General features: G+C 37.1%; 1 long non-coding RNA gene across 1 annotated transcript; it reads left to right on the plus strand.

Moving 5' to 3' along the window:
* Positions 1-16,349: 16,349 nt before the first annotated feature.
* LOC306997266 lies at positions 16,350-22,236 on the plus strand. Its single transcript, XR_013797335.1, has 3 exons — positions 16,350-19,159; positions 19,435-19,754; positions 19,952-22,236. It is a non-coding gene; the product is annotated as an uncharacterized lncRNA (long non-coding RNA).
* The last annotated feature ends 5,030 nt before the right edge of the window (positions 22,237-27,266 follow it).

Consider the following 27,266-nt stretch of genomic DNA (forward strand, 5'->3'; position numbering starts at 1 on the left):
AAAGTTAAATTTTTGGGCAAATGTGTTAGGATGTGAGAGAGGACCCAAAAGCGAGATACAGCAAAAACAGTCTTTAATGTAAATTAGAAGCTGTCCACAAAAATGTTAGCAAACAGAAAGTTCGGAGGTGTCCGTTGAAAACAGGAATAGCCGGCTGGCTCATAAACGAGAACACAAATCTTCTCCTGGGACAGCGAAGCACAGGAGGCGGCCAGAAAACAGAGAGAGAGTGGCGAGCCTTGGGTCTCGCGTGTAGAGAGGGAAATCCAGTTGCTGGAAGCAGGTGCTGTTCTGGTACTTGGAGACAGGTAGCTGACTAGCATACAGAGAACACTTGATAGCACTATTAAGCAATATACTGTCGTAGAATCAGCGCCAGTAAGTTCACGGATAAGACAGGACAAGACACGAGAGGTAAGCAATATGCAAGTAGCATTGAATAATCTGACAATGGGACAAGGAGGGTGAGAGCTAGAAGAAGCAGAAACAATTAGAGGAAAAGAGGGAACAGGTGGAAGGACATTAGCGAGGAGAATGCAGAGTAAAAACAGCTGAAGGTGATGAGAGGGCGAGAGAGTGTGTGTGAGTGAATGTGTGTGTCTGTGAGTGTGTGACCACAAGAAGGAGACAGAGACGGAGGAGAGAGCCAGGATCATGACAAAATGTAAAGACCCTTTCACACTAAAAGTGAAATAATAATCCTCAGGCTGAAGGAAATGTGTACAGTAGAGGAAAGCAAACAAGCAAACCTTTCTATCTATCTAAAGTCATGTTTGCTTATTTAACTGGATCATCGAAGGTCAGAAGCAAGTACATTGGTCAATAAAGTGAGATTAAATACATAAAAAATATGTTTTATTTAACATATTTAGTTATTTGGAGGTTTGCATAGTATTCTGATTCTGCATTTCACCGATTATATTCATTTTGAGGAATATTGAATGTTTTTTTGTGCAAGTGAGATGAGTAAATGCTCACATTTCTAGAACTACAATACACATCATGTACACACACACACACACACACACACACACACAGCTGTCAGTCAATAAATGGGAAAACAAAGTAACTTGCGTTACTTATTTGAAAAAGTAACTCAAGATATTTTGTTGTAAATTTTAAAAGTAATCTGTTACTTTACTAGTTACTTTAAAAAGTAATCTGATTACGTAACTCAAGTTACTTGTAATGCATTTCCCCCAACACTGCCTTTGGCACATTAAAGATCTGATAGTTGATATTCAGAAAAATCCCTAATCTCTTGTTTTCTGCTATTAAATCAGGGTTCAGTTGAATTTTCAAATGTATTCTTTATTAACTTCTACTGATTCTAATATGTTTATTTTAGACCACATGGAGGTGAAAGAGCAAAGACACACACCATATGAAGCTGAGGAGGAACATTGCAACATCAAAACTCAAAAGAGTTTTTCATTAAAGGAAAACTGTAAACGGCAACAGAAAACACATGATGAAGTGAGAGATCATGTGTGTTGTGACTGCGGGAAAAGTTTTACTACAGCTCGACAATGGAAACGGCACCAAAGAATTCATACTGGAGAAAAACCTCACAAGTGCTCATATTGTGAGAAGAGTTTCGCTCAGTCTGGATCCCTGAAAATACACGAGCGAGTTCATACTGGAGAGAAGCCGTTCCACTGTACTCAGTGTGAGAAGAGTTTCGAAAGTAAAACTGAACTCAGAATACATCTGCGCATTCACACTGTAGAAAAGCCATATAACTGTGAACAGTGTGGAAAAGATTTTAAATTATTATCATATCTAAACAGCCACCTGATAATGCACAGAAACGAGAGGCCTTATGCATGTTCATTTTGTGGAGAGACTTTTTCACGACCGGGAAATTGTAAAGTGCACCAGAAAACACACACCGGTGAGAAAGATCATGTGTGTTGTGACTGTGGGAAGAGGTTTACTAGAGCTGACAATCTGAAACGGCACCAAAGAATACACACTGGAGAAAAACCTTATAAGTGCTCATATTGTGAGAAGAGTTTCACTCAGTCTGGATCCCTGAAACAACACGAGCGAGTTCACACTGGAGAGAAGCCGTACTACTGTACTCAGTGTGAGAAGAGCTTTAGAGATTCAAAAAGCTTTCTCAAACACATGAGGAAATATCATAAGTGGTCACAATGAGCAACATTTCATTTTCATGTCGGTAAAGTCAAGTGAATGGTGTGAGATGTATGGTCCCAAAAGTACAATGCCATCTAGTTTAACTTTGCACATTTGGTGAAATGCTTAGAAAAGAGTGGTGGGTGAAGCTTCAGATTTTTTTTTTTTTTTTTTTTTTACAGCGTAATTGTGATTGATTTACAATTATTTGTTATTTGTATGTTTCCGACTTGGTAAAAATTGCATAATTTAATAAAACATATTCATGTAATTTACTTTATTACAACTATTGTTTCCTGATTGTACACGAGTCCTTTGCTGTAGTTAGAAAATAATAGAAGCTGTAACATTTTAAACATAGCCTATTGAAAAATAGAGTTGGTTGTTTTCTTGATTTTCAGATGGATTAAAATGCCATTAAATCTGCTGTAGTAAGTTGCAAGTGTGTACAAATATAATGTATTTTGTAGTGTTGAGAGGTTTTTTTCTCAAGCAAATTTTTTTAAAAGTTTGTTTTATTGAATTGGTCGATTCTGAAACTATGGATTAAATGCATTAAACAATTGTTTATATTCTTCTACTTTATGTATATCATGTTTATAATTGTTTTTGCAAGGAGGGAGAACATATGTTATGTATAAATAATATTTTGAATTCATTCTGTGAGTGAAATAAAAGTTGGTTTAACTTAATTTTTTTTTAAAATTTTGAGTTCGTTGTAATAAAAATTATTAATTTTTAATAATTTTTTTTAAATTTGCTTATTGCTCACTAAAACCTCCCACTGTCATCATGTTTGTTGTAGGCAAGATTGTAAAATCAAGATTGATTTTGAACATCTTTAAGTGGTTGAGTTATTTACTTTTTAATTTTACTCATTTTTAATTAGTCTTTCCATTAACGCCATCGTTTTCATGCACGAAAATGAAAGGCAGGATTTATCGCATAAAGCAATCATATCCGATCAACCGATCACTTCCAATCGTCAGCATTGTCTCAAGTGACTTTTGACATGTACAGCAGAAAAAACAATACTGTAACTGTAATCGAGAGAAGTTAAATATAATGTTGAATCCATATATTATATAATTACTGTTCATTATTAATTATGATTTTAATTAGTGTTTTTGCTTCATAACGGTGCGGAGATTTACTGAATGCGGCCCCTTTAAGAAACATGAAACCGGGTGCACTGAGCATGCGCAGAAGAGGATGCGCGAGAGCCGTCTATTTGTTTTATTTCTTCTCTCTTCTTTCTTTTTGTTGTTTCCTTTGATGTTATTTACTAGTAGTAGTCGAATACATTGGGATCCCCTGTAAGTTCATGTTATTGTTATGTTAATATTCTTGTTGAAACTTTCACCAGTTGAAGCGGAAAGTGACGCTGTTAACGATCGTGAATGAAGGACAAACGTGGCATATTTTCTCCTGATGTCGTATATTTCCAGTCTGCAGGTCAGAGATGTTATATCTAAAATGTAAGAATGAATGTTTGTGTTGCATACATGTACATTGTTCGTAGTGTAACGTACAGAGAATTAAATATAGTCATTCATAGTTTGATCAGCCTCTTCTTTTAGTAAGTTACATACTGTGAATGACTTCTGTTATCTTTGTTAGATTTCCGTTTAACTCATATATTAATTGAAGAATTTAACCTGTGACTTGTTTCATCCTTATAAAATCTGGATTCCCAGATTTTATAACAACCTTCCTATAGAGCCGTTTAAAACGCACTCAACTTGTAATCTGCACTCTGGAGAAAAGCAATTCAACTGATCAGTGTGGTAAAAAGTTTTTATTTATTTATTATCAAATCTAAAATGTCACCTGAAAACATACCGACATGAAAAATCATGTATGTTTTGAATGTGGGAGGAGATTGACTGCAGCTGAACAACTGAAACAGCACCAAAACATTCATTAAAAAAAACATACAATTGCTCATATTGTGACAAATGTTTCTCTGCACTGAAATCACATGAGCGACTTTATACTGGAGAGAAGCCGTACCTCCAAAAGTGTCCTCATTCATATATCCATATCGCTTAAGCTTAAAGGCACACTATGTAAAATTTTTGTATCAAAATATTCAATAACAACAAGAACAATGTTATACATGTATACATGTGTTAAAAAATCTGTCATTATTTACTCTCTAATGTTGTTCCAAACCTTTAATTTCTTTCTTGTGCTAAACACAAAAGAAGATATTCTGAAGAATGTGGCTAACCAAATAGTTGCTGATCCCCATTGACTTCCATAGTTGAAAAAATATATACTATGGAAGTCACTGGGGTACATCAACTGTTTGGTTACCCAGATTCTTCCAAATAACTTTTATTTTCAACAGAAGAAAGAAACTTATTTGGGTTTAAAACAAACAATCAGGCCTTGAATCTGTTGTTGTATGTCATATTTGTATGTCTCAAAATGTCCATTTCTATCCACAAAACTTGCCAGAAGTCATGGTTTAAGGGGTAATTTAAAAAAGAAAATCTTCCGGAGGTGCATGCCCCCGGACCCTCCCTGCGTAACAACCTCCAGCACGTAACAGCACCGCTGCTGGAAAAATTTCTAGTGGAAACATTGTTAAGCGAAAAATGCGGTCGGCAGCCAATTGCTGTGAGGTTCGGGATGTGACGTCTGTCTTGAGAGTTTAAACATATGCAAATTGTGCCAGAGTTTATGCTGGATTTAGTGCGTAAATCTTTTTGTTTTCAAATTAGAGGCTTTATTTTTAGAGGTTGTAAATTAGAGGTTGTTATGTTAAATATTTCATATATTGGCCCTGCCAGCGACATTGAAAATGAATGACTTACGGCCACTTTGACGCTCTCGCCGGCGGTGGTGTGAACAGCCTCGGACCCCGACCAGGTGAAACTAGGGATGCACCGATCCGATATTCAGTATCGGTATCGGCTCCGATACTGACATTTTTTCCGGATCGGGTATCGGTCAGACGAGGCCGATCCAAATCCGATATTGTGCGTATACTATTCTGTGCTATTGTTAAGCCCCACAAAAGGGACAAAAACATTAGGCTATAAAGCATCATAAAGTTGTCGTGCACTATATTATAAGTGTTCTGAAGCCATTATATAGTATAATGTAAGATAGAAATGAATATTTAAGTCATTAAATTCAAGATCACGTACACTTTTCCCTCCGCTGCGGCTGTCAGTCATTCTCCATCCAGCATCAAGCAGCGCGTCGCGTTCGGTTACGACGGTCAACACGATGAACAACTCTCTCCAAGATGATTCAATGTTACTCGATTTTTTACTTGATCTGTAGATAAAGGACTATGGTTTTGCATTAAACAACTTTATCTTGCTGGACTTTATTGCTGTACCTTAACTACTTTCTACCGGGTGTCTCTCACAACCCTGGAGTCAGAGCACTATAACTGTTCTTCACGCGCACAGTAACTGACATTTAAAACTGTTAAAAGAAAATGCTCAATAAACTATTGCATAGATAGATAGATACTGTATAATACACTACGCATCAATATGTCTTTCCTTTGTGATTTGAACTTTTCAATTCGGACTCGAAGCTGTGACTCGTGTTCAATTCGGACTCGACTCTGTGACTCGTGTTGCTTGAAGCGCATCATTCTGCGCTCGGGATGCGCATAAGCGCTGTGTGCCGCACTGTACTGGAGCCTTTCATATCATAATACAGCGACGCAATGAACGATTATTAATAGCCTTTCTTCTGTACTATCCATCATGTTGCTGCCTCATTAAACCGCTATGCTATACATTTAAAACATGTTTCAATTTTATAGTAGGCTATAAAATAATTATTTTTTTTTAGATTAATTTTTGTTATCTTGTTTTTCATGAATGTATTTTACAACAATACAAAGAGCAATGTGTAACGTTTTACCAAATTTAGTGTTACACTTATTCTCATATTTGTTCCCCACTTTAAATGTTTTTTCATGTTCAGATTTAATACAATTATTGTGCACTTGTGATTTTTCTAGACAAAATTTTACTGCTTCGTTATCCACTATTCTAGTTTATAATAGCATTTATGGTCATATTTTTCTTATTTGTTGTTTTTCTTTGTAATGAAGTTGTCTGTATTAAGTAGATTGTGTTTAACACACAAAAGAGTGATTATCAGTTCAACACACATAGTTATAGAAATTATACTTGATTAAAAAAAAAAACTGCCCTGGTATCGGATCGGTATCGGTCGATACTCAGAATTTTTGGTATCCGATCGGATCGGTTCTGAAAAAATGGTATCGGTGCATCCCTAGGTGAAACCTAACTTTAAGTACTCAGGATCATATTTCCTACGTTTTTTGCTAGGTCCTGTCTCCTCCCTTAATGTTGACTTCTGTTTACTTGGGACAAGGAAACGATACATTTTAAAGCTAATTCACGCACGCACAATAACCGATATAAATAGAGCTGCATACAGTTATTTTTTCTTTGCGTGTCGCGCGCCTCCCCTGTGGCTGTTTGGCAAAACATTCATCCAGTAGCATGTTTTTTTTACTTTAGGCTTAATCAAATTGATTTAAAGAGACCAACTATTAAAGAGCAGGAGGTTGAGGTTGTTGAATCATACAAGTATCTGGGATGTGTGATTGATAACAAGCTAAATTTAAATGTCAAAGTGGAGACGATTTGTAAAAAAAAGGCCAGCAACGTCTTCAATACTATCTACGGAGACTGTTCAGGTTCGGTCCTTGATGACTTTGTTTTACAAATCTTATATTGAGTCTGTTTTAACATTCACTGTTATGCTGGTATGGCAGTCTTAAGGCGGGCGTACACGGTGCGAGTTCGGACACTCGGGAGGTCGTGAGATATTGCACTCGTTACGCGTCAGTTAAACTGATAATCGCGTCAAAGCAGCTGGTACACAGCACGACTGTCCTGCACGAATTTTATCCCGAGCCAGCGGCAATCACGCGAGCTTTCGCGCTAAACACAGAGACCGGAGCTTTCAATGTATAGCCCCATCGACGTGAGGTATAGCCTGTGACATGGTTGTGTATGATATGGCAATAGGGGATAGCCCATACGCTGGTGAAAATCGGGCCGAATCCCCGATTTTTTTAAACATGTTTAAAAATGATCGGCAGGTTGAGAGATGCTCGTATCGTGCTCGGCTCGTAATTCCTCTCACACGCTGCGAGCCGCGACCATGCGAGCATCACCGATTTCCACTTGATTTCTCCCGAGTTAAAAAATCATCTGCGAGCGTGTAAAAACAGCAAAAATCGCACCGTGTACGCCCGCCTTTAGTGTGAAGGCAAAGACTGCTTTGTCAATGAATAGCCTAGTTAATAATAGTAGTATGATTTTAGGAATTCCGCTGAGTCACCCTACCATCCTGTTTAATCCCCAGGTAGTTAGAAAATCCCAATCCATCTTATTGGTTATTTCCCATTCTCTCTATTCTGAGTAGATCTCTCAGGATCTCTAAGATTTCCCTTTGTTAGGAGTAACAGGTTCAAACATTTATTTATTCCTACTTCTATTTCTCTGTTAAATTCGAGCATGGGGGGAGTAGGTGGAAGTAGGTTGTTGTTGCTTAGGCCTGTTGTTGTCTTGTGTAGTTTATAGGGGTGTAACGATACACCAATGCCACGGTTCGGTTCATATCACGGTTTTGGAGCCTCGGTTCGGTTCGCTGTGGGGTCAAGGTTCCTGGCAGGGCACCAGTAAGAATAAAGAACACTATTCACTTTTAACTTAATAACAATACCAATAATTTAACTCATTTTTACTATCTTTTTACTTATTGTTTATTAAACTTTGTTAATCTTAGTTAATAAAAATACAGCTGTTCATCCTTTGTTTATTCATGTTACTTCACAGTGCATTAGGCTAACTAATGTTAACAACTTTTGATTTTAATAAGGCTACTAGTAAATGGTGAAATTAACATTAACAAAGATTAATAAATACTGTAGAAGTGCAGTTTATTAATAGTTAATGTTAACTAAATGTAGTTACCTAGAGTTTAATAAATTGAACTTTATTGTGGGATCTTGTGGGATATTCTAGTGAATAGGGTGTTGGGGGAATTTTTTTTCTCTCTTTTTCATTAAACCGCTGTTTTTGCAAGTTCCCGCAATTTTTGCAAGTTCCCGCAATTTTTGCAAGTTCCCGCAATTTTTGCAAGTTCCCGCAATTTTTGCAAGTTCCCGCAATTTTTGCAAGTTCCCGCAATTTTTGCAAGTTCCTGCAATTTTTGCAAGTTCCCGCAATTTTTGCAAGTTCCCGCAATTTTTGCAAGTTCCCGCAATTTTTGCAAGTTCCCGCAATTTTTGCAAGTTCCCGCAATTTTTGCAAGTTCCCGCAATTTTTGCAAGTTCCCGCAATTTTTGCAAGTTCCCGCAATTTCATCGCATAAAATTGCATAAATATCCCACATATTCCATCGCATTTTTTAAGAAAACGTGCCGCAAAATCAAGGATTTTTGCCCGCAACAATCACATAAAAACGACGCGTTTTTCTGGAGGGACTGGTTAATACTTGAGTTTCAGATCGTTAAAATAGGGCCCAACGTGTCTCTTACGCAGTGATGAGGGTTTAATAGAGATTTTGGCCACAACACACTTTACAATAAGGTTCATTAGTAAACATTGGTTAATGTATTAACTAACATGAACTAACCGTGAGCAATAGAATAACAATGATCAATCCTGAAGTAGTTTACTTGGGAGGAGGTGACCAAGAAAGTGATAGGGTAAGCGTACCTATTAAGCCCACCAAAATCTAAGTCTAGGTTTTTTTCATAGATATTGACATGGTTTATAAGAAAAATTATTTGTTAAAATGCAAGATTAATCTCACATTTGAAAATGTATTTATTAGTTGATGTACATTTTAGAATATAAAATTAAGATATTTTATTAATAAAGTCAGAAGTCTGGCATGGGCTTAATTGGTACTTTGGCACCATTTAAGCCCGCATGTGTTCCAAATAAGCCCACATCATGATTGATTTATACAATATAATTAAAAAAAAAAAATTAAAATAAGTAAAACATTGATATATTTATTCAGTGACAGGGAAGCATTAAAAAAAATAATTTTGCTAATGTTTGATTAGAGCCCTGGGTGTGATTGGTAGGTGTTAGTGGCTGGGGGTCCAGGCCGGTGGTCTGGAGCCTTCAGTCGGCTTGACTCTGGAGCATCTCAGGAGCCAAGCCGAGTTGCGGATCCATACTCTTGGCTTTCAGGGGGTATTCTAGTGGGCCCCCCACGCCGGGAGTATGGAGCCTTAAGTTGGCTTGATTCACGAGTTATGCCTGGTCAAAGCTGGAACTTTGACCGAGTGTATCCTGGGAAGGAACCCAAGTTGGGATTCCAGACTCAGGGGTTAGGGGGGGTCCACTAGTGGTCCTCCCATGTCCTAAGTATGGAGCCTTGAGTCGGCTTGGTTCCACATGAAGTCAAAATTCCACATGAAGTATCCAATAAATAGGTCATTAAACAATTTCTCTCACAAAGTTGATTAAACTTTGTAATTTGAGGGATTCCTCATTGAAACACATAAGGTGGGCTTAAATGGTTCCACAGTCAGTAAAGGTGAAAAAAAGACAGTTTTCCTTTAAAAAATATAATATATGTTTACACAGACATGCAAGAAGCTTAAATATACTGTGGACAAAGCATCATAGTAATTTCCATTATGCCCACATTGAGAAATGTTATGTTTTTTTCATTCAAGGTTAGCTTGTGTTGACTCTAGTTTGCATGCGTTTTATGGCGCTGTACCATTTAAGCCCATCTTTAAAAAAAGTTAATTTATGAAAATAATCTTCCCAACAAAACAATTTATGATGTATTTATTTGTAAATTAATGTAAAATAAATCACAAAATATGTAGTGTTTGTAGTTCACATGCTTAATTCTTTAGCAGTCTATCTTCCAGTAAGGCTTATGGTTTGACCTTGAGATTAACTTTGAGCGCAAACTAATAAAATTCATCTTTCCATTTAAAGGAAAATTATATAAAATTATGAATTATTATTTGTTCATACACAAAAAACAATACATTTATCTCTTATTTGACATAATATCAATGTAGTTACCATAAGAATGGCTGAAAATTGCAGAAATGTGTTGATTTCTGAAGGGTCCAGAAACACCAAAGTTTTTGGGTGTCTTTGTTTGAGGTCCCCTGAGACCGCGTGCACATGAGTGGGGCTAACTTAACATTGCCAAATGTGTTTAACATGCAATAAAAAATGTCAGGTAAGTAACAAATCACTGGATTGGTTAAAATAAGGAGCAGCAAAAAATATGATTTTCTCTTTTTTATATTTGACTTCAAAGTTGAAAGTGGGCTTAAAGGGTACATGGGCTTAATAGGTACACTTACCCTAGTAAACAAAGGGGTGGAACAGAAAATATCTGTTCTGAGTCTGACACTGGCTACATAAAAATGAGCAACCTAGAGCAGTTTTATATGGTACTAATATGTAACCATCAAAATGCTTACCGTATGTGTTTGTATAAAGTATAAATTCAGTAACTCATCTTTGATTTTTCCAGATCTGGTCCTGTGGGCGTCAGTATCACACAGTGATCACAGTTCACACCTGCAGTGAAGCCCCTCCCACAACAATTCACCAATAAATACTGGGAATATTCCCATCATCCTACAAGAGAAGGACAAACTCCAGGAGTAGCAGCTGAAATCTGTGTGACTGTTAAAGATGGAGTTTATTAAAGAGGAGATTGAAGACATGAGGGATCCAGAACCATCCAGAATAAAACATGAAGATACTGAGGAACAAATAGGTTGGTGTCCATTCTTGATTCTTCAATAATTCTATGAATTAATAATCCATATATGGATGATAAATGATAGAGAAATGCATGTAAATGATCATAACCTTGTATATAACTGAACTGACCTTTCCAGATCAAAGATACATTATTCTCACACAGACAAATACCTGATGTCTTGGTTTCTGTTTCAAGTTTTTTTTTTTACTGATTCTAAATGTTTAATACATTTTTTTTTAGACCAGCTGGTAGTGACGGAGCAAAGACAGAAAATAAATGACATAAAGAAACACTGCGACTTCAAAACTCAAGGAACAAAAGCCAAAAAGCTGCACTCCTGCTCTCAGTGTGGAAAGACTTTGCAAAATGAACAAAACCTTAATGTACACATGAGAATTCACACTGGAGAGAAACCGTATCCATGCACTCAGTGTGGAAAGAGTTTTACTCAAGCATCAACTCTCAGTGTTCATCTTCTCCGTCACTCTGGAGAAAAACCATTTAACTGTGATCAGTGTGGTAAAGATTTTATTTCATCATCAAATCTAAAAAAACACCTGAAAGTTCATTCAGACGAGAAGCCTCATGTGTGTTCTCTCTGTGGAAAGAGTTATTCAAGACTGGACAGTTTTAAACAGCACCAGAAAACACATGATGAAGTGAAAGATCATGTGTGTTGTGATTGTGGGAAGAGCTTTGTTACATCTAGTCGTCTGAAAGAGCACCAAATAACTCATACTGGAGAAAAACCTTACAAGTGCTCATCCTGTGTCAAGAGTTTCACTCGGCCTGCAACCCTGAAATCACACGAGCGAGTTCATACTGGAGAGAAGCCGTACTACTGTACTCAGTGTGAGAAGAGCTTTAGAGATACAACAACTTTAAAACATCATCTGCGTATTCACTCCAGAGAAAAGCCATTTAACTGTGATCAGTGTGGTAAAGATTTTAATTCGTCATCAAGTCTAAAACAACACCTGAAAGTTCATTCAGATGAGAAGCCTTATGTGTGTTCTCTCTGTGGAAAGAGTTTTTCACGGCTGAAGAGTTGTGAACTGCACCAGAAAACACATGATGAAGTGAGAGATCATGTGTGTTGTGACTGTGGGAAGAGCTTTACTAGAGCTGATCATCTGAAACGGCACCAAATAATTCATACTGGAGAAAACCCTCACAAGTGACTCATATTGGCCCTCATTTATCAAAAGTGCGTACACCAAATTTCCAGCGTACACCTGGCGTACACCCAAAACCACGGTGACTTTGCGATTTATCAATATGGACGTTGGCGTACGGCACGCTCAAATCCTACGCCAGCTCAGGAGGTGGTGTACATGTACGCACGTTTTGAGTTAGTGCTGAAATGCGCAGAAAAACAATTCCTAACACCACAAAACGCACTGACAAACTAAAGATATGATATATTATGACCCTGTAAAAAAACAACAACAGAAATTATAAACTTCAGTGTTTATTTTTGTGAGTTAAGCCCGGCATGCGCGCACGGACTGGGTTCAGTAATGCGTTTCCATTACCCTTCAAATTGCGCAAATTGAAATTGCGAATTGAAAATACGCCCAATGGAAACACGTCAATTTCGCAAAAACTCGCGTTTATCGCAAAAAAAGTTTTTACGCTCGCATGAGGTGGTTTTTCAGGCAATTCGAAAAAGGAATATTTCGCAAAACTGCAATGGAAACAGTTTTTGCGCATTTACAGTCACCTGAAGACGCGGTGTGTTTGGGGTCCGTGTCCGCAAATAATAATAATTATCATCATTATTACTAGGCTATATTTAGAAGACGCTTTTATCCAAAAAAGGAACAAAGCAATTCGTCAAATGACATTCATAATACGGGTTAGACAATAATAATACAGGACTAAGATTATCACAAATAAACACAAGATTTTGACGCATATCCAAGGGTTTGTGGAGCGGAGTGTGGAACGCGCACTGGATGGCACGGAGGCGCGCGCGCGAACACTTTTTCCTATCAATAGTGAAACAATTTAAAATACTCCATCATTTCTGGTCATACTGAAAATAATAATACATTATTTGTAACTACAAGAAAACGTTGTGCTTTTGTAAAATAAAATAAAACAATCAGTTTCATGATCTCCGTGAACTGGAGCGCGAGAACTGAAACAAAATATAGCCTATCTAAAGCTTGAAATGTCCACTTTAAAACGAACAAATTCGAATCGAAAGCTAATACATTTTGTTCTGATTAAGTAATCCGTATGAAAGGTGCATTTCTCTCTAAAAGCGCATTAACAGCGAAGATGGAGATCTTAGCCGACTTAGAAAACAATAGTTTAATATTGGCTCTTCTCATTCATCACTGCGGGAAAATATCAATTCCAGATTCTAATTTGACCTTAGAAAACCAGTAAAATCGACATGTTTTCCATATTAATTTGTGTAAATTTTACATGTTTAATAAAGGGGCAAAAAGTCATTAAACAAAAATCTGAAAATTCGTTGATATTTACTTTTTTGCGCAGCAGTTGGTGTTGCCAGTTCAAATTAAACTTTTGGTGTTCAACTTTGCGTTTTAAAAAGACAACCGTTAATTTTTCGTTTTTCAATTACGTGTTTAAAAAGGAAAAACGAATAGACACAAAAGTAGCCTACATGGATCTTTTGGAATAAGAGACAGAGTTCTTTATTAAATTAATAAAATAAACAATAATTAGCCTATAGGAATACTGGATTATAAACCTCAAAGAAATGTCACAATCAAAACCTCAGAGCAGAAATGAGGGGAAACACCCAGAAACTCCTTATCGTTCGGAGTAAAGTTAGCCTATAAGGGCCCTGACATTAATGCTTGGATAACACGTAGCCTACGTCTCCTTCCATTAATAATAATAATGTCTAATGCGGTGGCTGTGATATTATATAAACCAACGTCCGTTGCCGTGATTTTTGGAATGACTTATCGCGCGAGAAAAAGGGACGTTTTAGTTGCATAACATCGGTTAATGGAAACGCCGTCATTTCGCAATAGTTTTTTTATCGATATTTAGATAATAGCGCAAAACATTTGACATTCTTCTTCTTTTAAATAATAATAATAATAGGCTACAAATAATAATAATGACAAAGACATTCTTCTTCTAAATAACAATAAGCGTCATTAATAATCAAAATCATAATAGGCTACTAATAAGAAAAATATTACAAATTGTCATGCAATTATTCACATCATCATCACTATTGTACACCCTATTACATGTGACGTCATACGAAATTCAACGCTAATAGTTTCAAAACACGTGCTGTAAAATAATGCATTGTTTGTGATAGGTAATTTGCTCAACCAACCAGCGATTTAAACTGGATTTCCACCGGAGAAGTTTCTCCTCTTTGCCGTCTTCCGTGTGTCCATGGCGTAAAATGAGGGCGTGGGGGAGGCGGAGACGTGAATATATAGGGGTGTGTTAATCTAATGACGATCGTTTTCAGCCGCGGCATTTATCAAGAGGCAGGTTTGCGTACACCTGAATTTCAAAGGTACGCACAGCTTCATAAATCAGGCGGTGAGAGGAGTGTAAGCATAATCTTACGCCAACATATACGCCCGTTTCGACGCAAGATTGATAAATGAGGGCCATTGTGACCAGAGTTTCACTCAGTCTGATAACCTGACATCACACGAGCGAGTTCACACTGGAGAGAAGCCGTAATACTGTACTCAGTGTGAGAAGAGTTTCAGAGATCATCTGTTTGTTCACTCTGGAGAAAAGTAATTTAACTGTGATCAGTGTGGTAAAGAGTTTATTTCATCAGATCTAAAACAATACCTGAAAGTTCATTCAGACGAGGCATGTAGGATCTGAGAATGAACCAAACCCAATTGAATCTTCCAGATGATTTGTTCAAACATGATTCCACACAAACTCAACTCCACACTCCAGACCCCAAATCAACAATCTTGGACCATAAATGAAGTGGACTCCAGCCAGTCTGAGTGAACTACTGAACCCCCCAGCTTAGTACTTTATTGCCATACAAGCTTGTAAAAGATGATCCTATGAAGGTCAAATGATGTCATAAAGAATTGCATGCACGGGGTAAGATTTGTGAAAGTGTACATAAGATTGCAAGCGTAAATTAAAGCTGCAGTCGGCAGGACTGGCAGATTGAGTGGACTTTGCCAAAGTTTTGAATGTTTACAACTCTCATGCCCCTCCCCCACTACCACCGGGCACCCTCCCATCGAGTTTGTGCTCGTCAGTGCGTGTGCACCAGATTTTGTATTTGATAGAGGGGGAGGGGGGATCTGTGGCGTGTGCACAAACTGTGATTGACAGTCATATCTCTCAATTGATTTTACACAAAATCACTAATCGGTTAAATGAATGATTCACTGACTCACTGGTTTCGTTCCTGAATGAATCAGTGTGTTAGAACGAACTGGTTGAATGAATGATTCACTGACTCACTGGTTTCGTTCCTGAATGAATCAGTAGCTGCGTTTACATGGACCCTTATAATCGGATTGAAGGCTCAATCGGATTGAAAAACCTTCATGTAAACACCTTAATTGATCCGATTGAGCTCGATCCGATTGAAATTTCCATCGGATTGAAAGGGGTGGTTTATTCCTTTTGTAATCCGATCAAGAGAACATTTAAACACTTAATCGGACTGAAAACCAATCTGAAAGGAATGCGCATGTGCAATGACGTAGAAATGACGTATGACGCACTGTTGTTTTTGAAGGGAAGATGGCGTGCGGTAAGCAAAAAGATGACGGTATTCCGCACAGCTGGCGAGTTTATACAGTACGATTGCGACTTGCATTGTCAATGGTATTGGTGCTCTCACCGTAATTTCATCGGGTGCCATGTACCCCTCTACCATTGAACATAGGGTCATAAATGACTGTCGTGTCATCCTAAAATTTTCCTTCCACTCCACGTCCGTGAAGTGGTGCAAGACAACGTTGTCCCACCAGTCCTTGCTTCGGACTTTCATCCACAAACGCCTTGTTCTGGGCTCTGGCAGAGGCATTTTAATTGCTTGATAAATACAAGCTGCACGGCACAGAACATCACGCGCTCGTCGTCTCCTAATTAGCAGCTGAAGTATGTAAATGTTAAATCTGATTTTTAAAACAAAAAAAATAAGCAATGGTAAGAGGGTGGGTGTTATGCGCATCGTGGAACGGCGGCGGGAATCGTCTAGTGCACTGATTGTGAGTAAATCAGATGTAAAGCTTGTGACATGTAAACGCGCACATCAACCCGATTACTTTATTTGTCGTCCATGTAAACACCTTGTTCGGATTCTTTTATCGGATTGATTTCATTCGGATTGAGCCATGTAAACGCAGCTAGTGTGTTAGAACGAATTGGTTGAATGAATGATTCACTGACTCACTTGTTTCGTTCCTGAATGAATCAGTGTGTTAGAACGAATTGGTGGGGGGCGGGCCAAGATGGCGACTGAGTAACATCCCTGTGCCGAAGCTCTGCATTGATTATATAATTGACAACATATTTAATATGTAAAAGGGTACAAAGTAATCATTTCTTTACTGATCTGAGAAAGTTTTTATTCGTTCTTTCGTTTTTCTAACTTTTCAACGAGCGCGATGGAAGAAGATAAGCCTACACGAGGTGCCATGCACGCATACGCAAAGAAATCTCTGGATGCCTCGCTCAAAGGGAATGACGTTAAGAATACATCAGGATGCAAGGTTCCCCTTCCTGAAACTCCTAGACAGCCTGCCAAAAAATCTAAATTGGGTGAAAGAGCGGCGTCGGATACTCAGATGATCTCCAATTCGAACCTGATGGAAGTTTTGGAGAGAGTTTAAAAAATGCAACTGGAATTTATGACTCGAATGCAATCCCTCGAGGCGAACGTGCAAGTCAATACGGCCTCGTTAAACAGTGTGACTGAGGCGCTTGAGTTTATGAGCAATCAAATTGAAGAGGTATCAAGCAAGGTGAGCTCGTTACAGAACAGGGTGGAATCACTGGAAAAGGAAAACTGCGTGCTACGTGATAAATGCGAGGAGCTGGATGCCTATAAACGGAGGTGGAATCTGCGAGTGTCCGGTATTCAGGAGCAGCGAGGAGAAGATGTCCGGAAAATTCTAATCGACTTATTCAGCAAAGTTTCTCCGGAGATCGCAGCCCAGCTCGTGTACACCCTCGACATCGCCCACAGACTGGGCCCGCGCTCTGAGGGAGCTCGCGCGAGCCGGCGCGTCATCGTGCAGTTTCTGTCACGCAATGTTCGAGATCAAATCTGGAGGGATGCCAGAACCGCGACCATTCTCAAAGAAAGGAAAATCAGAATTTTTGAAGACTTAACGCAAAGCACCAAAGACGCCAGGAACAAACTTTGGCCACTTGTGGAACGAGCAAGGAAGGAGGGGAAGAGAGCAGGCTTTAGAGGGCCGTTTGCATATGTTGACGGTAAAAAGATTTCTGCAAATGATCAGCAAGGCTGAATGATGCTGTGACACCCTCGTCGAAGCTTCAGCACACTCTCTGGTGCTCTCGGGTAGGCACGAAAGTATTTTTTTTTTTTTTTTTTTTTTTTTTCAGACAGAATGGACAGATTTTTTGTAGTGCATAGCGTTGCCCATTTGATCTTGTTGCACATGCTGGATCTTTAACGCAATTGTTTTATTTTATTTGGAAGATTATTAGATTATGACAATGGTCATACGGAATTTTTACTTTTGAAACCATAACTTTTTGTCAATGAGAGTGCTCGTTCTGAAGAAGTGAGGTACCAAAGATTGAAAGAGGAACGAAAGTGAGATGGAACAGACAAAAGGGTTAAAAGAAACAAAACGAAGACTTTTACCCATGACCTTGTACTCGTTACTACTGGTTCTATATAATGTTGCAGAGTCAGGCGAACTACTGCGTTTTTTGTGTTATTCTAGTTTCTTATGTTCTAATTGATATCCTGTTTCATACCTAGTTCTTTAGGTATTATATATTCTTGTTTAATTGTTTTATGTCTTTGTCTTTATTTTCTTTAAATGCCAGGGGTCTGAAAAACAATATCAAAAGGAAAGCTTTATTTTTGTTTTCTAAGAGGCACAAAGTCGATTTTTGTTTTTTCCAGGAAAGTCACTCTACATCTAAAGATGCCAAATTTTGGAGGTCCCAGTGGGGCAATGATCTCTGGTTGTCACATGGGTCAGAGCATTCTGCTGGAGTAGGGATTATGAGGTATCATTTTAATGGTAACATTTTGGAAACCAGTATTGATCCTTTAGGACACTTCTTGCTAATGGTTGTTGTTATCAATCATTTATATATTGAATATTGTCAACATCTATGGTTACAACTCGGTTACGGAAAACTGTGCTTTCTTTAACACCCTAGATCAAAAACTGTCATATGCTTTAGGCAAATATCCTTCGGCTTTTCTGATTTTAGGTGGTGATTTTAACATGGCAATGAATAACATGCTAGATAGGCACCCTCCAAGGAAAGTAGTTTCCCCAAACTCAAAGCTTGTAGCATTTATGGATAAATTTGACTTAGTTGACATCTGGAGAGAAATGTATCCGGATGTAATACAGTACACCTGGAGCAACAAAGACCGTTCAAGGCAGTCCAGAATTGATTATTGGTTGATTTCTAAAACATTGAGTAGCAATAACATCTCTATTAATATTAGTAACAGCCCTCTGACTGACCATAATGCCATATACATTTTAATTAATTTATCGCAAGATATCGCAATTAATGCCTGCAAGCCGTCGCTCTGGAAACTAAATAGCTCCCTCCTTAAATATGAAAAGGCCAAACAACAGATAATTGAACTAATTAAAATTTACTGGGAAAGGGCTGAATCACAGAAAGCTTATGGACGTAACTGGGAGCTTTTAAAATATGAATTAGGGAAATTCTTAAGAAAATTTGGAAGTAATGTAGCAAAGCCAAATAGATTAATAGAGGATGAAGTTCTTTCACAACTTTCGGCTCTATCATTTAAGGAGCCATTGACAGATACTCAAAGCATTGAATATGCCAAACTACAGAGTAAACTAGATGACCTGTATAGATCCAAAGCTAAAGGAGCCTATGTTAGATCCAGGAAAAAATGGCTGGAAGAAGGAGAGCAAAATTCAGCCTATTTTTTTAGGTTGGAAAGATCCAATGCTGTGAATGCTTCTGTTGATCGTCTCCGTACGGATGATGGAGTTCTGGAGAGTCCTAGGGAAATAGCTTCTTTTTGCTCCACATTTTATAATAACTTGTACACTCTTAGAAGAAAAGGTTCTTTTAAGGTTCTATAGGCGCTTCATATTTGGAACCCCTAAAAGGTTACAGAACCCAAGAAAGGGTTCTTTCTTGTCATTATAGAACCTTTTTAGCATAAAAGGTTCTTTGGAGTTGAGTAAAGAACCCTATGGTTCTATATAGAACCCCAATGAACCCTTTTTTTCTAAGAGTGTAGAACCTTTTAGGGGTTCCAAATACGAAGCGCCTAGAACCTTTTAAGGTTCTATATAGAACCTTTTCTTCTAAGAGTGTATACATCAAGATATTGTGACAATTCAGCCAAATCTTTTTTTGAATCTATTCATCAAAACAAAGTTATTCCTTTAGAAGATAAAGTAGCTTGTGATAATGATATATCCCAATCAGAAATTATACAGGCTATTAAGAGTTTAAAAGATAATAAAAGTCCCGGCTGTGATGGCTTAACCTCGGAGTTCTACAAGATGTTTGCAGAGAGCTTATCCCCTTTCTTACTGAAAGTGTTTGAGGAAAGTCTGGAAGCGGAAGCACTTCCACCAAGCCTGACTCAAGGGGTCATCACCTTGATACCCAAACCCAATAAAGATAAAGTCAAGTCAAGTCAAGTCAAGAATATTTGTATAGCGCTTTTCACAATACAGATTGTATCAAAGCAGCTTCACAGTATTAAATTAAAATAATAATAAAACGTCCATGTTTGGTAATGCTAATCAATAGTAATATTGATTGATTCATTAAATTGAATATCCCCAGTAATAAACATAAACATAAAGTAATAAACATAAAGAATGTTTAGAAAATTGGAGACCGATTACCCTCTTGAATAATGATTACAAAATTCTAGCTCTAATTTTAGCAAAAAGAATTAAAGATGTCCTAAACTGTATTATCGATGAATCACAATCAGGTTTTATGGGAAAACGTCACCTTACAAATAATATAAGATTAGTCCTGGATATTTTAGATTATGAGGATCTCATCCCTAATGATAGTTATTTGCTTTTCCTAGACTTCTACAAAGCCTTTGACTCGCTTGAGCATAATTTCATATTTCAAGCCCTTACCAAATTTGGGTTTGGAGATTCGTTTTGTAGAGCCATCAGGACATTGTATAGAAATAATAATAGTGTTATTAAATTAAAATTCGGAACCTCACCAAGATTCGATTTGTCCCGTGGAGTAAGACAAGGCTGTCGTATATCTCCATATTTATTCTTGCTTGCCTCACAATTTTTAGCTCTGCAAATTTCCAGTAGTAATTTACAAGGTATTACAATTGACAATAGACAAATTATTATTAGCCAGCTGGCTGACGATACCACTTTATTTTTGACAGATGATTCTCAAATCCCTTTAGCTTTAAGATTGATTGACTCCTTTTCCAGAGCGTCGGGTCTGTATTTAAATATTAAAAAATGTGAGTTAATGTCAATTAAAAGCTGTAATGTTGCCTCTATATGCGACATCCCCGTGAAAGATCAAGTTAAATACTTAGGAATTGTAATTAATAAAGACCAAAAAACAAGATGTAAACTAAATTTTGATCCTCTAATAATGAAAACCCAAAAGAAACTCAATTCTTGGCTGCAGAGAGACTTGTCGATACGAGGAAGAGTTCTCCTCTCTAAAGCCGAAGGGTTGTCCAGACTGACGTATGCACCGCTCTCCTTGGAGGTTGATAAAGGAACATTAAAAAAGGTTGATAGCATGTTAAATAATTTTGTTTGGAAAAATAAAACCCACTTCATTAGAAAATCAGTAATGATGAACTCAATAAAACAGGGGGGATTGGATTGTTTAGATTTTACGACCTTAAACAACACTTTTAAAATTAATTGGCTTAAAAACTCCCTTAATAATCCCTCTTCACTCTGGAATATCATCCCTAATCATATTTTCTCAAAAGTAGGTGGCCTGAATTTTCTCCTACTTTGTAACTATAATGTTTCAAAGATCCCTGTCAAACTCTCTAATTTCCATAAGCAGATGCTCTTGGCATGGTCCCTGATATACAAACACAACTTTTCCCCACACAGATATTACTTATGGAACAATAAGGATATTCTCTACAAGAATAATTTTTGACAACTGGTTCAAAAACGACCTTCTTTTAGTTGGACAGCTTTTTAATTCACAGGGCAGACTTTACAACTGTTTAGATTTTTACGGAAATATAACATTCCTATAACTGTTCATGAATATGCTATTGTTTTCAATGCGATTCCCTCTGGAGTGTCTTTTCTGTTGCAAGGTTCTACATTTTCATGGCCATGTACGCACTCTTTGAGCCTATCTGACACCGTGATCGGGAATGTATGCTTTTCTGTACAGCAACAAAACAAAAAAAATTATAAAATCAGAGCTCTCTTCCAGAAAGAGATAATAACAATTCCTTATGTAATACCATACTGGGATAATATTGTGGATAATTTACAGTGGGAAAGAGTATGGACTTTGTCTCATAAGTATCTGCTTACGAATAAAGTAAAAGAAATAACATTTAAATTAATTCATAAATGTTACCCAACCAAAGCCTTTCTTAGGAGATATAAGTCCGACATTGAGGTGAACTGCTGTTTCTGTCACTCTTCTGAGGAAGATGTCATTCACTTGTTTTGGCAGTGGACCCACACAGAGACCCACACTGGTCAGATCTGTTAATGTTTATCCAATCTTATTTTGTAAGTGACTTTGCTTTCTGTTTTAAAGATGTTTTCTTTGGTTTGTTTGACTATCCAAAAGAGAAAACGGGACAATATTACATAATTCATTTGTGTTTCCTTCTCGCTAAATTTCACATACATAAGCAAAAATTTACTGACTCTAAACCTCTCTTTTCTCTATTCAAAGTTGATCTAGACAAATACATTGAAACTATCCAAAGCTCTATTAATCCCAAAGCATTGAAAACTGTATCTCTATATTCATCATTTTTGTCCTCTTAAGGTAAATGCATTGTTTCTTTTCTCTCTTTTTTTTTTGTCACCCTGGCAAATTATTTGTGTCTGTGTATCTTTTTTGTTTTGTTTTTTTCCATGTTTGTATGTATTGCTTTAATGCTTTAAAATGTTTAATAAAAAATAATAATAAAAAAAACGATTTTGTTGAATGAATAATTCACTGACTCACTTGTTTCGTTCCTGAATGAATCAGTGTGTTAGAACGAATTGGTTGAATGAATGATTCACTGACTCACTTGTTTCGTTCCTGAATGAATCAGTGTGTTAGAACGAATTGGTTGAATGAATGATTCACTGACTCACTTGTTTCGTTCCTGAATGAATCAGTGTGTTAGAAGGAATTAATTGAATGAATGATTCACTGACTCACTGGTTTAGTTCCTGAATGAATCAGTGTGTTAGAACAAATTGGTTGAATGAATGATTCACTGACTCACTTGTTTCGTTCCTGAATGAATCAGTGTGTTAGAACGAATTAATTGAATGAATGATTCACTGACTCACTGGTTTAGTTCCTGAATGAATCAGTGTGTTAGAACAAATTGGTTGAATGAATGATTCACTGACTCACTTGTTTTGTTCCTGAATGAATCAGTGTGTTAGAACGAATTGGTTGAATGAATGATTCACTGCCTCACTTGTTTCGTTCCTGAATGAATCAGTGTGTTAGAACGAATTGGTTGAATTAATGATTCACTGACTCACTTGTTTTGTTGCTGAATGAATCAGTGTGTTAGAACGAATTGGTTGAATGAATGATTCACTGACTCACTTGTTTTCGTTCCTGAATGAATCAGTGTGTTAGAAGGAATTAATTCACTGACTCACTGGTTTCGTTCCTGAATGAATCAGTGTGTTAGAACGAATTGATTGAATGAATGATTCACTGACTCACTTGTTTTCATTCCTGAATGAATCAGTGTGTTAGAAGGAATTAATTGAATGAATGATTCACTGACTCACTGGTTTCGTTCCTGAATGAATCAGTGTGTTAGAATGAAGCATTCGAGTGACATTAATCTGTTTTGCAGTTCCTGACTCTGCTGTTTTCGCTTGCACATTGCTGTTCACAGGCCTGCAATACTTTTGGCCGTATTTGTGCACAAAAAAACATGTCAAAAGTGTAAGCGCGGAAAAAATGGAAGTCAGAAGTATACAGATCCTATTTATTTTGCGTTAGCATGAAGCTGCAGTTTCACAGTACATGAATTACACTTACGAATAACAGTAAAAGATGTGAACCATAGGTAGTTTGTAAAAGACAGATTGGTTCGGGGATTGCACAGCTTGAGACCCACCAAAATAATGGGTTGTTTAAACCCAAGACAAAATATATAAAATAGACCTTCTTCTTCCTGAAACCTTCGAATGACCTCGCTTACCACAGGACTGAGATCCACAGAGAAACACAGAAATGCTTTTATATGATCAGAACGGACCAGATCACTCCAAATGCTAGATGGACTTATAATAATCAAACATTGTTCAACTGAATAATTCTATAACTTATGTGACTCTTATTATGCTTATTACATATAAATCATGCAGTTGTTATAACTATTGGATGGTTGACTGAAAGTGTTTCCTGTTTCCATTCTATATGATCGTATGCTCATAATTCAGAAGATGGCTTGATTGACATCTGTGAAAAATATATTGTATCTTTATTATTAAAAGAACTGATCTGGTGCTTTGATATAAAATATAATAACCTGCCTATAAGAAACGATAGAAGGGTTTTAAGTTAATTATTTGATGGTTCATTGCAGGTCATGTCTTTTAAGTGCATATATCGCTAGAAACTTGGGATTTCATCATCTCACTCTTAAAACTCATTCTTTCCTCACTCTCTTTCTTTCCGCAACTCGTATGAATGTGTGTGTGCGTGTGTTTGTGTTAGATGTTAGTTTTGTGTTAGAATAATCAATAGTCTTGTTTGTATTTTAAAGAAAAGTGTTCTTGCGTTATGTCCTTATGAATTTAAGGTCTTAAATTGCTGATCTATGTTGCCTAGCTAATAAATAGTGTTTTCACTTTGGATATTAATATCCGATGCAGAGCTTAGTTACAGCCATTTGCTCGACCATCAAGAGTTTTTCATAAATCACATGAGCGACTTCATACTGGAGAAAAGCCGTGTGAGAAGAGTTGCAAACACCAAGCCAGTCAGGATGGATTGTGTGCTTAACAGGTCTTACTCGAATAAGAAATTCATGTTATTTATACTTATTTATAAAGTGTTGAGAGGTTTTTTTCTCAAGCAAACTTCTGTTTGTTTTATTGAATTGGTCGATTCTGATACTACGAATTAAATGCGTTAAACAATTGTTTATATTCTTCTACTTTATGTATATCATGTTTATAATTGTTTTTGCAAGGAGGGAGAAAATATGTTATGTATAAATAATATTTTGAGTTCGTTCTGTGAGTGACGTCAATTGAAATGGACCGGTCGCGCGCTCAGTCAGAACAGGCAGTTGTGGTGAAGTGTTGAGTCCCACTGAAGTGATGAGTCCCAGCTTAGGCCCCCAGTATGCCTGATCTAAAGCTGTTCTCGCGATTCTTAATGTACACTGTAACAAATGTAATGTAAAATCAACAGTAACTTACTGGCAACAAATAGCCAGCAAGCTTCAGTATTTTATTCCACACTGTAAAAAAAAAAGTTGGTTTAACTTAAAAAAGCAAGTTACCTTGTTGCCTTAAAATTTTGAGTTCGTTGTAATAAAAATTATTAATTTTTAATAATTTTAAAAATTAGCTTATTGCTTATTGCTCACTAAAACCTCCCACTGTCATCATGTTTGAGTGGTTGAGTTATATTTACTTTTTAATTTTACTCATTTTGAATTAGTCTTTCCATTAACGCCATCGTTTTCATGCACGAAAATGAAAGGCAGGATTTATCGCACGAAGCAATCATATCTGATCAACCGATCATTTCCAATCATCAGCATTGTCTCAAGTGACTTTTGACATGTACAGCAGAAAAAAGTTAAATATAATGTTGAATCCATATATTATATAATTACTGTTCATTATTAATTATTATTTAATTAGTGTATTTGCTTCATAACGGTGTGGAGATTTACTGAATGCGGCCCCTTTAAGAAACATGACACCGGGCGGGCGCACTGAGCATGCGCAGAAGAGGATGCGCGAGAGCCCTCTATTATTGTTTTATTTCTTCTCTCTTCTTTCTTTTTGTTGTTTCCTTTGATGTTATTTACTAGTAGTAGTCGAATACTTTGGGATCCCCTGTAAGTTTATGTTATTGTTATGTTAATTCTTGTTGAAACGATCGTGAATGAAGGACAAATGTGGAATATTTTCTTCGGATGTCGTATATTTCCAGTCTGCAGGTGAGAGATGTTATATTTATAATGTAAGAATGAATGTTTGTCTTGCATAAATGTACATTGTTCGTAGTGTAACGTAGCCTACAGATAATTAAATATAGTCATTAGTTTGATCAGCCTCTTTTCAGTCTGTAAGTTACATACTGTGAATGATTTCTGTTATCTTTGTTAGATTTCCGTTTAACTCATATATTAATTGAAGAATTTAACATGTGACTTGTTTCATCCTTATAAAATCTGGATTCCCAGATTGTATAACAACCTTCCCATAGAGCCGTTTAAAACGCTACTTGGCTAACCATATCAAAATGCTCTACATTTTTACAATCAAACACATGGTCATTTAATTCCTAAGAAGTGTAATTATTAAAGTATTTAAATATAATCTCAGTCAGTAACCTTGAATTTGTAAGATCTGGGATCATCTGAACTTGATCAGTACCAAACATTCATAAAAAATAAAAAAAAACCTTACCAGTGCTCATATTGTGACAAAGGTTTCTCTGCACTGAAATCTCATGAGTGACTTTATACTGGAGAGAAGCCGTACCTCCAAAAGTGTGTTCATTCATATATCCATATCGCTTAAAGGGTTAGTTCACACAACATTGAAAATAATGTCATTAATGACTCACCCTCATGTCGTTCTAAGCCCGTGAGACCTCCGTTCATCTTCGGAACACAGTTTAAGATATTTTAGATTTAGTCCGAGAGCTTTCTGTCCCTCCATTGAAAATGTATGTACGGTATACTGTCCATGTCCATAAAGGTAATAAAAACATCATCAAAGTAGTCCATGTGTCATCAGAGGGTTATTTAGAATTTTTTGAAGCATCGAAAATACCTTTTGGTCCAAAAATAACACAAAATAAGACTTTATTCAGCATTGTATTCTCTCCCGGGTCTGTTGTCAAGACAATCCGCCTTCACGACTCCACAGTGACGCTGCTGACGGAAGACGCTGATGACGTGTTATCCGGTGCGCCCGAGCTTCAATTATAGACTGAGCGAGACGCACGCTATATTCAAGCTATTCTACACATGCACACTTACGCACCATTAAAAAAATTATAGCCACACAAACAATGTAGAATAGCTTGAATATAGCGTGCGTCTCGCTCAGTCTATAAATGAACTGGTTCTGGAATCAGACTGAGCTCGTGCGTCATCTTCGCGCCAGTTATTCAGCCAATAAAGTGTAGGCCTGTGTATTTCATAGACAATTGTGTCTAGTACTATATAAATTACAAAGGTTTAATTGGCATCTTTATTTCAAACGACCCGACCGACCACGACCCGAATGTCATTAAAAATATTTTTGGATGACTCGTAACCGCGGGTGACCGCAGGCACCTGCTCATTTTGGATCAACCCGCATCACTGCTGTAAATCCAATTGCCCTTCGTGGACATAAACACATAAAGAAAGAAAGATCTCCTTTTTCCAATGTTTGCGTGCCTGTAGGCCTAACTCTATAAGTATTAGACATCTTAATATCCTTAGAGATTCTAATTCTTAATAAACTTTTCTTTTGGAATCTTACTTTTTAAGGCCTGTTGTGGCAAAAATTATCATTAAACATCATCACTGCGTAAGAGACACTCAGAGTCAAATTCATAAAAAGAGAAGTATTTATTCTGGCAAGAATAGGTTCAGTCCAGTACCCAGAAGTTACGCTGTGAAAAGAGTGACACACTTAAACACAGACAAGGCAATCTTCTTATACTGGCCCTCTTCCCCCCAGAGTTTCCTCCCAGTAGTTCTCACACCATACTGCAAATGG

This window comes from Phoxinus phoxinus (genome assembly GCF_949152265.1).
Source record: "Phoxinus phoxinus genome assembly, chromosome: 4".
In the NCBI taxonomy this organism is placed as follows: Eukaryota; Metazoa; Chordata; class Actinopteri; order Cypriniformes; family Leuciscidae; genus Phoxinus; species Phoxinus phoxinus.